This window comes from Cervus canadensis, chromosome 15, assembly GCF_019320065.1.
Source record: "Cervus canadensis isolate Bull #8, Minnesota chromosome 15, ASM1932006v1, whole genome shotgun sequence".
NCBI lineage: Eukaryota > Metazoa > Chordata > Mammalia > Artiodactyla > Cervidae > Cervus > Cervus canadensis.
In genome coordinates, this window is record NC_057400.1 from 33,698,231 (window position 1) to 33,711,257 (window position 13,027).

Sequence of the window (13,027 nt, forward strand, 5' to 3'; positions counted from 1 at the left end):
CAAAAAATGACAGGATGATTTCTGTTTGTTTCCAAGGCAAACCATTCAGCATCACAGTAACCAAATCTATGCTCTAATCACTGATGCTGAAGAAGCTAAACTTGACTGGTTCTGGGATGACCTACAAGACCTTCTAGAACTAACACCAAAAAAGATGTCCTTTTCGTCATAGGGAATTGATAACAGGCAAGTGTGCCCTTGGAGCACAAAATGAAACAGGGCAAAGACTAAAAAGAGTTTTGTCAAGAGAACGCAGTGGTCATAACAAGTACCCTTTCCAACAATCCAAGAGACAACTCTACACATGGACATCACCAGATGGTCAATACTAAAATCAGATTGATTATGTTCTTTGCAGCTCAAGATGGAGAGACTCTATACAGTCAGGAAAACAAGACTGGGAGCTGACTGTGGCTCAGATCATGAGCTCCTTATTGCAAAATTCAAGGTTAAATTGAAGAAAGTAGGGAAAATTACTAGGTCATTCAGGCATGACCTTAATCAAATCCCTTATAATTATAGAGTGTTGGTGATGACTAGATTCAAGGAATTAGATCTGGTAGACAGACTGCCCTGGAGACCCAGGGACAGAGGCTCATAACACTGTATAGGAGGCTGTGACCAAAACCATCTCAAAGAAAAAGAACTGCAAGAAGGCAAAGTGTTTGTCTTAGGAGGCTTTACAAATAGCTAAAGAAAGAAGAGAAGTGAAAGGCAAGGGAGAAAGGGAAAGGTAAGTCCAACTGAATGCAGAGTTTCAGAGAATAGCAAGGATAGATAAGGAGGACTTCTTAAATGAGCAATGCAGGGAAATAGAGGAAAAAAATAAAGGGAACAACTAGAATTCTCTTCGAGAAAATTAGAGATACCAAGGGAACATTTAATGCAAGGATGGGTACAATAAAGGACAGAAATAGTAAGGACCTAACAGAACCAGAAGAGATTAAGAAGAGGTAGCAAGAATACATGGAAGAAGTATATAAGAAAGGTCTTAATGACCCAGATAACCATGATGTTGTGGTCACTTACCAGGAGCTGGACAACCTGGAGTGTGAAGTCAGTGGGCCTTAGGAAACATTACTACAAACAAAGCTAGTGGAAGTGATGGAATTCTAGCAGAGTTATTTAAAATACTAAAAGGTGATGCTGTTAAAGTGCTGCACTGAATATGTCAGCAAAATTGGAAAACTGAACAATGGCCACAGGATGGGAAAAGATCAGTTTTCACTCCAATCCCTAAGAAGGACAGTGCCAAAGAATGTTCAAACTACTGCACAATTGCACTCATTTCAGATGCTAATAAGGTTACTCTCAAAATCCTTCAAGCTAGGCTTTAGCAGTATATGACCTTAGAACTTCCAGAAGTGTAAGATTGGTTTCAAAGAGGCAGGGGAAACAGAGATCAAATTGCCAGCATTTGTTGGATCATGGAGAAAGCAAGGGAATTCCAGAAAAGCATCTACTTCTGCTTCATTGACCAGGCTAAAGACTTTGGCTGTGTGGATCACAACAAATGTGGAAAATCCTTAAAGAGATGGGAGTACCTAACCACCTTACCTGTCTCCTGAGAAACCTGTATGCAGGTCAAGAAGCAACAGTTAGAACCAGACCTGGAACACCGAACTGGTTCAAAATTGGTTAAGCAAGACAAGGCTGTATATTGTCACTCTGCTTATTTAACTTACATGCAGAGTACATCATGCAAAATGCCAGGTTGGATGAATTGCAAGCTGGAGTCAGGATTGCTGGGAGAAATAACAACCACCTCAGTTAGGCAGATGATACCACTCTAATGGCAGAATGTGAAGAGGAACTAAGGAGCCTTTTGAGGGTGAAAGAGCAGAGTGAAGAAGCAGGCTTGAAACTCAGCATTCATAAAACTAAGATCATGGCATCCAGTCTCATTACTTCATGGCAAATAGAAGGGGAAATAGTGGAAGCAGTAATAGATTTTCTTGGGCTCTAAAATCACTGTGGACAGTGACTGCAGTCATGCAATTAAGAGATGCTTGCTCCTTTAAAGGAAAGCTATGACAACCAAGACAACTTATTAAAAAGCAGAGACATCACTTTGCTGACAAAGATCTGTATAGTCCTTTCCAGTAGTTATGTACAGATGTGAGAGTTGGATCATAAAGAAGACTGAGTGTGGAAGAACTGATACTTTTGAATTGCGGTGCTGGAGAAGACCCCTGAGAGTCCCTTGGACTGCAAGGAGATCAAATTAGTCAATTCTAAAGGAAATCAACCCTGAATATTCATTAGAATGATTGATACTGAAGCTCTAATACTTTGGCCACCTGATGCGAAGAGCCAACTTATTGGAAAAGACCCTGATGCCGGGAAAGTTCAGTTCAGTTACTCAGTCATGTCTCACTCTTTGCGACCCCATGGACTGCAGCATGCCAGGCTTCCCTGTCCATCACCATATCCCTGAGCTTGCTCAAACTCATGTCCACCTAGTTGGTGATGCCGTCCAACCATCTCATCCTCTGTCATCCCCTGCTCCTCCTACCTTCAATCTTCCCAGCATTAGTTGTCTTTTCCAGTGAGTCAGCTCTTCACATCAGGTGGCTGAAGTATTAAAGCTTCAGCTTTAGCATCAGTCCTTCCAATGAATATTCAGGACTGATTTTCTTTAGGATTGACTGGTTGGATCTCCTTGCAGTCCAAGGGACTCTCAAGAGTCTTCTCCAACACCACAGTTCAAAAGCATCAATTCTTCAGCGCTCAGCTTTCTTTATGTACCAACTCTAACATCTGTACATGACTACTGGAAAAACCATATCTTTGACTAGACAGAACTTTGTCGACTAAGTAATGTCTTTGCTTTTTAATATACTGTCCAGGTTGGCCATAGCTATTCTTCCAAGGAGCAAGTGTCTTTTAATTTCATGGCTGCAGTCACCATCTGTAGTGATGTTGGAGCCCAAGAAAATAAGTCTGTCACTCCTTCCATTGTTTCCCCATCTATATGCCATGAAGTGATGGGACCAGATGCCATGATCTTCATTTTTTGAATGCTGAGTTTTAAGCCAGCCTTTTCACTCTCCTCTTTCACTTTCATCAAGAGACTCGTTAGTTCCTCTTCACTTTCTGCCATAGCGGTGGTGTCATCTACATATCTGAGGTTATTAATCTTTATCCTTGCAATCTTGATTCCATCTTGTTCTTCATCCAGCACAGCATTTTGCATGATGTACCCTGCATATAAGTTAAATAAGCAGGGTGGCAACATACAGCCTTGACGTACTCCTTTCCCAATTTGGAACCAGTCTGTTGTTCAATGTCCAAATCTAACTGTTGCTTCTTGACCTGCACACAGGTTCCTCAGGAGGCAGGTAAGGTGGTTTGGTACTCCCATCTCTTTAAGAATTTTCCATAGTTTGTTGTGATCCACACAGTCAACTCTTTGGTGTAGTCAAAAAAGCAGAAGTAGATGTTTTTCTGAAATTCTCTTGCTTTCTCTTTGGTCCAACAGATGTTTGCCATTTGATCTCTAGTTCCTCTGCCTTTTCTAAACCCAGCTTGAACATCTGGAAGTTCTCGGTTCACGTACTGTTGAAGCTTGATTTGGAGAATTTTGTGCATTACTTTTCTAACATGTAAGATGAGTGCAATTGTGTGGTAGTTTAAATGTTCTTTGGCATTGCTTTTCTTTGAGATTGGAATGAAAACTGACCTTTTCCAGTCCTGTGGCCCCTTCTGTGTTTTCAAAATTTACTGGCATATTCAATGCAGCACTTTCACAGCATCATCTTTTAGGATTTGAATTAGCTCAGCTATAATTCCATCACCTCCACTAATTTTGTTCATAGTGATGCTTCCTAAAGCCCCCTTGACTTTGCATTCCAGGATGTCTGGTTCTATTTGAGTGATTACACCATCGTGGTTATCTGGGTCATGAAGATCTTTTTGTATAGTTCTTCTGTGTATTCTTGCCACCTCTTCTTAATATCTTCTGCTTCTGTTAGGTCCATACCATTTCTGCCCTTTATTGTGCCCAGTTCAGTTCAGTCACTCAGTCGTGTCCGACTCTTTGTGACCTCATGGACTGCAGCACGCCAGGCCTCCCTGTCCATCACCAGCTCCCGGAGTTTACTCAAACTCATATCCATTGAGTCGGTGATGCTATCCAACCATCTCATCCTCTGTCGTCCTCTTTTTCTCTCACCTTCAATCTTTCCTAGCATCAGGGTCTTTTCAAATGAGTCAGCTCTTCGCATCAGATGGCCAAAGTATTGGAGTTTCAGCTTCGGCATCAGTCCTTCCAATAAATATTCAAGACTGATTTCCTTTAGGATGGACTGGTTGGACCTCCTTGCAGTCCAAGGGACTTGCAAGAGTCTTCTCCAACACCACAGTTTAAAAGCATCAATTCTTTGGTGCTCGGATTTCTTTTTAGTCCAACTCTCACATCCATACATGACTACTGGAAAAACCATAGCCTTGACTAGATGGACCTTTGTTGGCAAAGTAATGTCTCTGCTTTTTAATATGCTGTCTAGGTTGGTCATAACTTTTCTTCCAAGGAGTAAGCATCTTTTTATTTCATGGCTGCAGTCACTGCATGGCTGCAGTGATTTTGGAGCCCAAAAAAGTAAAGTCTGTCACTGTTCCCTCATCTGTTTGCCATGAAGTGATGGGACCGGATGCCATGATCTTTGTTTTCTGAATGTTGAGCTTTAAGCCAACTTTTTCACTCTCCTCTTTCACTCTCATCAAGAGGCTCTTTAGTTCTTCTTTACTTTCTGCCATAAGGGTGGTGTCATCTGCATATCTGAGGTAATTGATATTTATTTTGCCCATGTTTCCATGAAATGTTCCCTTGGTATCTCTGATTTTCTTGAAGAGATCTCTAGTTTTTTTCCATTCTATTGTTTTCCTGTATTTCTTTGCATTATTCACTTAGGAAGGCTTTCTTATCTCTCTTTGCTATTCTTTGGAACTCTGTGTTCAGATGGATATATCTTTCCTTTTCTCCTTTGCCTTTTGCTTCTCTTCTTTTCTCAGCTATTTTTAAGGCCTTGTCAGAGAACCAGTTTGCCTTTTTGCATTTCTTTTTCTTGGGGATGGTCTTGATCACTGCTTCCTGTACAATGTCATGAACCTCCATCCATAGTTCTTCAGGCACTCTCTCTATCAGATCTAATCCCTTGAGTCTATTTGTCACTTCCACTGTAAGTGGAATCATGAGGGATTTAATTTAGGTCATACTGAGTGGTCTCGTGGTTTTCTCCTACTTTCTTCAAGTTAAGTCTGAATTTTGCCACAGGAGCTCATGATCTGAGCCACAGTCAGTTCCTTGTCTTGTTTTTGCCCATGTTATAGAGCTTCTCCATCTTCAGCTGCAAAGAATACAGTCAATCTGATTTCAGTTCTAACCATCTGGTGATGTCCATGTTTAGAGTCGTCTCTTATGTTGTTGGAAGAGGCTGTTTGCTATGACCAGTGCGCTCTCTTGACAAAACCCTGTTAGTCTTTGCCATGCTTCATTGTGTACTCCAAGGCCAAATTTGCTCTTTACTACAGGTATCTCTTGACTTCCTACTTTTGCATTCCAGTCCCCTATGATGAAAAAGACATCTTCTTTTTGGTATAAGTTCTAGCAGGTCTTGTAGGTCATCATAGAACTGTTCAACTTCAGCTTCTTCAGCATTAGTGGTTGGGGCATAGACTTGGATTACTGTGTTATTGAATGGTTTGCCTTGGAAACAGAGATCATTCTGTCATTTTTGAGTTTGCACCCAAGTACTGCATTTTGGACTCTTTTTTTGGTCTATGAGGTCTGCTCCATTTCTTCAAAGGGATTCTTGCCCTCAGTATATTGGTCAACTGAATTAAATTCACCCATTCCAGTCCATTTTAGTTCACTGATTGCTAAAATATCTGTGTTCACTCTTGCCATCTGTTTGACCACTTCCAATTTATCTTGATTCATGGACCTAACATTCCAGGTTCCTATGCAATATTGCTCTTTACATCATTGGAGTTTACTCCCATCACCAGTCACATCCACAACTGGGCATTGTTTTTGCTTTGCTCAGCCTCTTCATTCTTTCTGGAGTTATTTCTCCACTCTTCCTCAGTAGCATTTTGCACACCTACCGACCTGGGGAGTTCATCTTTTAGTGTTATATATTTTTGCCTTTTCATACTGTTCATGGGGTTCTCAAAGCAAGAATACTGAAGTGGTTTGCCATTTCCTTCTCCAATGGACCACGTTTTGTCAGAACTCTCCACCATAACCTGTCTGTCTTGGGTGGCCCTACATGGCATCGTTCATAGTTTCAGTGAGTTAGACAAGACTGTCATCCATGTGATCAGTTTGGTTAGCTTTCTCTGATTGTGGTTTTCATTCTGTCTGCCGTCTGATGGAGAAGGATAAGAGATTTGTAGAAGATTCCTGATGGAGAAGGATAAGAGATTTGTAGAAGCTTCCTGATGAGAGGGACTGGCTGTGGGGAATCTGGGTCTTGTTTTGATGGGTGGGCCTGTGCTCAATAAATCTTTATTCCAATTTTGTATTAGTGAGCAGGGCTGTGTTCCCTCTCCGTTGTTTGGCAAGGCCAAACAGGTAGGGGTGATGGCGGTAATGGTGACTTCCTTCAAAAGGAAGGAACTGTTGCATTGTTGCAATCAGTGCCCCTGACCCTGCAGCGGGCCACTGTCGATCCTCGCCTCCACCAGAGACTCGTGGTCACTCACAGGCAAGTCTGGCTCAGTCTCTTGTGGGGTTGGGGTCACTGCTCCTTTGTCCTGGGTCCTGGTGCACACAAGGTTTTGTTTGTGCCCTCCAAAAGTCTATTTCCCCAGTCCTGTGGAAGTTCTGTAATCAAATCCCACTGGCCTCCAAAGTCAAATTCACTGGGGGTTCTCAGCCCCTTTGCCAGATCTCCAGGTTGGGAAATCTGTTCTGGGTCCTAGAACTTTTGTAACAGTGCGAGAACTTCTTTGGTATAATGGTTCACCAGTTTGTGGGTTGTCTGCTTGGTGGCTCTGTGGTGTGGCTAATAGTGACCTCCTCTGAGGACTTAGGCCACACACGGTGCCTCCCAGGTCTGCTGAAACCAGAGCCCCTCTCTCCGTGGCAGGCCACGGCTGGCCTGTGAGTCTGCAGGAGACACTCAAACACTCAAAGGCAGGTCTGGCTCAGTCTCTTGTGGGGTCCCTCGGTCCTAGTGCACACAAGGTTTTGTTTGAGCCCTCCAAGCATCTCTGGTGGGTATGGAGTCTGATTCTAAACATGATTTTGCCCTTCCTACTCTCTTGTTGGGGCTTCTCCTTTGCCTTTGGATGTGAAGTATCTTTTTCTGGTGGGATCCAACATTCTCCTGTTGACGGTTGTTCAGCAGCAAGTTGCAATTTGGAATTCTTGCAGGAGAAGATGAGCGCACCTCTTCAACTCCGTCATCTTCTCTGGTAGCTGGGAAAGATTTAAGGCAAAAAGAGAAGTAAGCAGCAGAGGATAAGATGTTTAGATGGTATCACCAACTCAATGGACGTAATTTGAGCAAACTCAGGGAGATAGTGGAGGACAGAGGAGTCTGGCCTGATCCAATTCATGGGGTTGCAAAGAGTCAGACACAACTTAGCAACAGAAAAACAGTACAACGCTGCATCCCTAGAAGGGCAGCAATCTAGGTGGAGAATACTAAAGTACTAACTTATCTTTAGGTTTTCTTTTTTCTGTTTTGTATTACTGTGAAGCCTCTGTAAATTTTGTGCAAATTAACATATTCACTTGTAGTAGTGATACCTCATCTTCATAGATGGTAGTCTTCATAGTTCATCAGATAAATGTCGAAATTCTGGTATATTTCCTTTCTCTGCATTCTATCTTACTTTGTACATAATTTTATTATAGAACTTCTCATGTGATTATATCATCACCCCATTAGGTAGGATCTAGATCTCATTTATTTTATAGTCCTAGTACCTCAGAGAGTGCTTCCTGTTTGGGAGATGCTCATTTTTTTGTTAATAAATCTGAATTCTAGTCTCCATGGAGGATGTATGCTTGCCTGATAAATTTAATTGTGCTTGTATTATTATTCATTTTTTAATTAGCAAACTTTATTTTATAGCAGTTTTGGGTTCACAGCAAAACTGAGTGCAAAGAGTTCCCACATACTCCCTATCCTGACACATGCACAACATCCTTGTTCAACAGTGGTGCATTTACTTTAATCTATGAACCTACAGTGGTGGTATATCATCACTCAAAGTCCATGGTTTACTCTAGGCCTTCCTTTTGGTGCTGTGCATTCTAATTGTTTTGACAAATGTATAATAACAGGGGTTGATCATTGTGGTTTGTACAAAATAGTTTCATTGCCCCCCAAATCCTCTGTAGTGTTGCCACTCATCTCTCTATTCCCTAACCTCTGGCAACCACTGTTATTTGTACTGTCTCTAAAGTTTTGCCTTTTTCAGACTATCATATAGTTGGAATCATACAGTATGTAGCCTTTTTGGATTGGCTTCTTTCACTTAATAGCAAGCATTTACGTTTTTCCATTTCTCTTCATGGCTTCTTAGTTCATTACTTTTCAGTATGGAATAATATCCTTTTGTCTGGATGTGCTGCTATTTATTCTTTCACCTACTAAAGAACATCTTGATTGCTTCCAAGTTTTAGCATTTGTGAACAAAGCTTCCATAAACATCTGTGTTCAAAGTTTTCATGTGGACTGTTTTCAACTCCTATGGGCAAATTCCAAGGAGTGTGATTGCCAGATTGTATAGTTGGATTATGTTTAGTTTAGTAAGAAACTGTCAAACTGTCTTTTAAATTGGATGTACCATTTTGCACTCTCATCAGCAATGTTGCTCCACATCCTCACCAGCATTTGGTGTTGTCAGTGTTTTGGATTGGGAACATCGTAATAGGTGTGTATTGGTATCTTGCTATTTTAACTTGTATTTCCCTGATGACTTATAATGTTGAACATCTTTTCACATTTTTACTTTCCATCTGGATATCTTCTTCATTGAGATGTCTCTAGATCTTTGGCCTCTTTTAAATTGAGTTGTTTTCTTATTGCCAAGTTTTAAGAGTTCTGTATATATTTTGGATATGTATTCTTTGCAAATACTTTCTCCCAGGTCTTTTCATTCTCTTGGCAGTGTCTTTCACAGAGCCAAAGTTAAACATTTTAATGAAGTCTAGTTTATCAAATATTTCTTTCTTGGATTGTACCTTTGGTGGTGTATGATAAAATATCATTGCCATACCCAAGGTCATCTAGATTTTGTCCTCAGTTGTCTTCTAAGTGTCTTATAGTGTTGTGTTTTATATGTTGTTTTATGATCTACTGCTTTTGTTGCATCCTACAGTTTTGATAAGTTGTGTTTTCTTTTTCATGTAGTTAAAAAAAACATTTTTAAACTTCTGAGGTAACTTCTATGATTCATGTATTATTTAGAAATGTGTTGTTTAATAGTCACATACTCTGGGATTTCCTAGTTATCTTTCTGTTAACTGATTTCTAGTTTAACTTTATTGTGGTCTGAGAGCAGCTTTTGTAAGAATTGAAATATTTTGTTGAAAGTGGACATGTTGTACTGGGTAAAATGAAATGTGATAAATATGTCTTTAGCAATGCTGTGGTAAAATGTGGGGGCGGGGGCGGGGAGGGAGCATTCTATAGTCCTATCATTAGGTCTATCGTTAGGTCTACTATTAGTCCTATCATTAGGTCTCAGTCTGCTAGTGAGCCTTTGCTTTGGACTGTGAACTTCACTGGTGCTTCTCAGTCTACACCCACCCCTTATTGGGACAGAGTTGGAGTTGGGTATTTCTCCTCTCTCATGTGGAAGGCAAGATACTTATGGAGTTGAATACTTTCTTTGTTCCAGGAAGGTTGGACTCTGATAAAACCCCAGAAGGTTAGCATGATAATTTTTCATTTTTTCTGGCAAAATTGTTTCTCCTGAGGGCAGTCCTTTTTAAGAAGGACAGAATACTCTGGTGTATCTAAAATTGTTTCCTTTTCCCCTCTTCCTGACAGAAGAAAAAAGGATTATTTTTCTTTAATATTCACTGTGCACACCTGGAGGTAAAACTCACAAAAGCTTCACCCCATTGACTGAGTCCCCCTGGAGTTTTTAACTCAGATTGCTCCACACTGAGCCTTCAGCAATTTGTGAATTACAGCTCAAGTTTTCCTACCTTGGCACTGGTTCCCATCGCATTTTCTACTGGTGGATTTATGTTATATAAATTGTGATTCTCTCTATTCTTCATCAGTCTTTCCAGTTTTAGGGACAGTGGTTTTCCTTATGATATCACTTCTCTGACAGATCTGTGAAGAGTTGTTGATTTTTTAGTGTTTTTAGCTTTTTACTTGTTAAGGTGGCTGGTGACTTTAAGTTCAGGTGGACTGACTGGCTTCTTTTTTCTTCCTGCTCATTATTCAAGGCATGTGCTACCTTTGGGTTCAATTCCTCTTAAGTGTCTCATTGTTGCTACAGTATAGCTGTTGAAAAGTTATGAATGAATTCATAAATATGTCTTACAATACAGAGCTTTTCCTGAAGTTTATTTCTGTGCTTTCACAGTGTTATGCTTAACCTATAAAATTTTAGAATACTTGATTTCCTTTATATTAGATATTACCTGCCTGTGGTAAGGAGAGAAACAGGTAGCAAACTTTAAATCTGACCTTTTTAAAGCCAAATTCGTAAAATGAACTGATCAGAATGTTTGCCACTGTTACTTGTATTCTCTGAAGTCTGAAACTCACATTTCTTCCAAATGTCTTTTTTCCCCCCGGAAACTCAAGAAATCACTTATTTATTTATTTATTTATTTTTTACATTTAAAAGGTAGCTGGATTGCCTCTAATAATGTCAATTCTTTGACAAAGCACATTCTTTTTCTCCTTAAAAGAAGGTAACCTTTTAAAGAAAGGCATAGATACAGAGTCAGTCAAGGTTCTGTGAGCACATTGTGGTTCCTGTCTTAGCTTGGACTAGGAAATTGAGCATAGAATTATGGACAAAACTTCTCCTTAGAAAAATTCTTTAGGGAAAGGACTCTGCAAAAACCACATTATAAATTGTTTTGTCCTCTTGTAGAATTGACATTTTACCGTTATGTAAAGCCCTTCTGCTTCCTTGATAATTTTCCTTGCTCTGAAGTCAGCTCTGTGTGAAATTAATATAGTTATTCCTTCTTTCTCTTGATTAGTATTAGCATGGTATATTTTCTCTACCCCTTTAGTTTTTAAAAGATTTTTTAGCTTTTATTGAAATTTTTTTAGAGAATTATATCTGAACTAAAAATTCCACCCATTTCCCACTCCTCACCCTTTTACTGTATATGTTTCTTTATATTTAGAGTAGATTTCTTATAGACAAATACAGTTGGGTTTTGTTCTTTGACTCGCTGTGGCCTCTTCTGTCTTTTTTCTCTTAAAAGCATGTATTTGTTTACTTGGCTGTGTCAGGTCTTAGCTGCGGGGAGTGGAGTCTTTTGTTGCAGCTCAGGCTCCGGAGCATGGGCTGTCAGTAGTTGCAGGGGAATATTGAGACTTTTCTGTTTTCTTGATCTCTGGCATATCCAAGCTTTCTGGAAATTCTGTTCTTGTATAATTTTGACCTTTCTTAATAGAAGTAATGCTTTGTGAAGTGAAAGTTACTCAGTCGTGTCTGACTCTTTGCGACCCCATGGACTGTAGCCTACCAGGCTCCTCTGTCCATGGAATTCTCCAGGCTGGAATACTAGAGTGGGTAGCTGTTCCCTTCTCCAGGAGATCTTCCCAACCCAGGGATTGAACCCAGGTCGCCCACATTGCAGGTGGATTCTTTACCTCTGAGCCACCAGAGAAGCCCAAGAATGCTGGAGTGGGTAGTCTGTCTTTTCTCCGGGGGAACGTCCCGACCCAGTAATTAAACCAGGGTCTCTGCCTTGCAGGCAGATTCCTTACCAGTTGAGCTACCAGGGAAGCCCGTAATGCATTGTATTACAATGTAAAAATGATCCAATATTTATACCATTGCATTATTTAAATATAAATTATTAAGGATAAAATATATTGATAGTCTGATTTTTTTCCTTTAGAAAGTAAAAGGGGTAATTTTTTTACATGAAATGTGAGAAATATTTATTACTCTTCTTCTCTCCTTTCTTCCTTCCCTTTCTCCCTCTTTCCTTCTTTTATTTTCCCGTCAATGATTGTTTACTAAATACGTAAGCCAGAGACCTATAAGTGTGAATTTTGTTCTTTTAGTTTTAAAATTTAATTTTTGTTGTATAGAGGCTTCCTTGGTGTCTCAAATGGTTAAGAATCTGCCTGCAAATGCTGGGTTGGGAAGATCCCCTGGCGAAGAGAATGACTACCCACTCCAATATTCTTGCCTGGGAAATTCCATGAACAGAGGAGCCAGGCAGGTCCATGGGATCAAAAAGAGTCATACATGGCTGAGCAAGTAACACTTTCACTAACACTTCTGTTGTGCAAAAAGGGGAAATAGGGGAGGATTAAGATGTAGAAATAATGAAGAAAAAAGAAGGGAGCAAATTCACTCAATAAACCAGGTAAGCAGAACTTCTCTGTTTGATTTTCTCCATGTTTACCTCAAAGAGAGAAGTCTGAACTCTTTGTGACTTCAACACATATAGATCTTTCTGGTACTCTCTGGGAAGAACCTGAACCATAGGTCATAGTGAGGGCTAGTTAATCTTTATGAGTTAAAACATGGATTTTGTAATTAGCCCTATCAAATACCTAGTCTAGCTCTGGTTAGAGTTCCTGATCTTTAATTTTTATTTTCATAGAATCTCCATTTCTAGTTGCAAAATATATTACTTCTCAGCCACCAAAAATTTGCTACATGATTCTTGTTTGCCAAGTTTCCCAGGTGAATTCTGACAAGGCACTGTGGATGAGACATTAAATAACTAAGTAGCTCAGTAGCAAACATTTCATTAGAATGTTGTCAGCTAGTATTGGCTTGGGTCTCAGCTGGTATTCCTAGGAGTCTGGCAAAGTTTAGTCATCTGGTAGGAGAATGGACGGAG